The sequence below is a fragment of the Mus caroli genome, chromosome 9 (assembly GCF_900094665.2).
Source record: "Mus caroli chromosome 9, CAROLI_EIJ_v1.1, whole genome shotgun sequence".
Classification (NCBI taxonomy): Eukaryota; Metazoa; Chordata; class Mammalia; order Rodentia; family Muridae; genus Mus; species Mus caroli.
Window position 1 is genome coordinate 89948823 of NC_034578.1, and position 1247 is coordinate 89950069.

The 1247-nt window shown below is 36.6% G+C and overlaps 1 non-coding gene across 1 annotated transcript; it reads left to right on the top strand.

Annotated features, from left to right (window-relative positions):
* The first annotated feature begins 589 nt into the window (after positions 1-589).
* On the top strand, positions 590-748 carry LOC115032040. The gene has a single exon (XR_003837687.1). It is a non-coding gene; the product is annotated as a U1 spliceosomal RNA (small nuclear RNA).
* Positions 749-1247: the final 499 nt, after the last annotated feature.

The window sequence follows — 1247 nt, forward strand, 5'->3', positions numbered from 1 at the left end:
CAGCCATTTGGTGAACATCTGCTCCTACAATGCAGCTGCTGGGCAGAGTATCACAGATATGTGGGTTGTACTCTTTGTCAATCAATTTGCAGTTTTAAGTGAAAGACCAATTCAAAAATATGTATGTGTTCTTTAGAAAATGGGGCACTAGGGTCGAGGATACAGAAAAGCAATAAAGCATTTGTCTGACATGAACGAGGCCCAGGTTCGATCCCTATCACAATGAAAGTGGAAAATGAAAAGGAGCACAACACATAGCTAAGTCAATAGTCAAACGAACAAACTAGTCATACCTAGCTGCAGATATACACAAGATTCATATTTTTAACTTCTGTCTCAGAAAGTAAAACACTTCAGTACTAAAGTATTTGATAAGAGTAGAATTGCTCAAGATATCTGGTGTTTTCAGGATTCCCTATCAATATTTTTGGCAAGTCTCCCAGTAAAGCCAGTGATATGTTATCTTTACTGACTGCAAGAAACTTGTATTAAACCCTTGGAGATATCCCTTCAACTTCAANATTTTTCAAAAATTGAATATAATCTGAACTGCAGAAAAATAGGTGTTTAATTGATGATCCACTATAAAATACTTACCTGGCAGGGGAGATACCATGATCATGAATGTGGGTTACTCAGGCCGAGGCTTATCCACTGCATTCTAGATATGCTGACCGCTGACATGTCCCAGATGTAGGAAACACAACTGCATAATTTGTGGCAAAGAGGGATTATATGAACACTCTCCCCTGTTAAAAAATAATCCATCACAAAATTGTTTCTTCATAGATAATAGCTATAGATAATTAGACTATAGATCGGTAGTCATACATGGATCATATACACTGCTGAAACTCCATATCTTAGATGGATGTTATAAATGATTATTGATATATGTACATAATATGTCCACCATAAAAGTAACTGCAAATACATCTCATTGTGACTTCACAAAATGTTCCTGCATGCTTCAGATGGGCTCAAAAACAGCAATTCAGAAATTGTAATGAAATTGAGAGTGAAAGTATGGTATTTTTTTTTTTTTGCTTGTTTTTTGAGACATGGTTTCACTATATGGCTCTAGCTGTCCTGGAACTTACTCTGTAGACCAGGCTGACNTTGAACTTACAGAAATCTGGCTGTCTTACCTGTCCAGTGCTAAGATTAAAGGCATGTGCCACCACTTCCAAGCTAAGAACTATTATCTTAAAATGTCATGGATATCTTGAAGTTCCATGGCTCTCAAT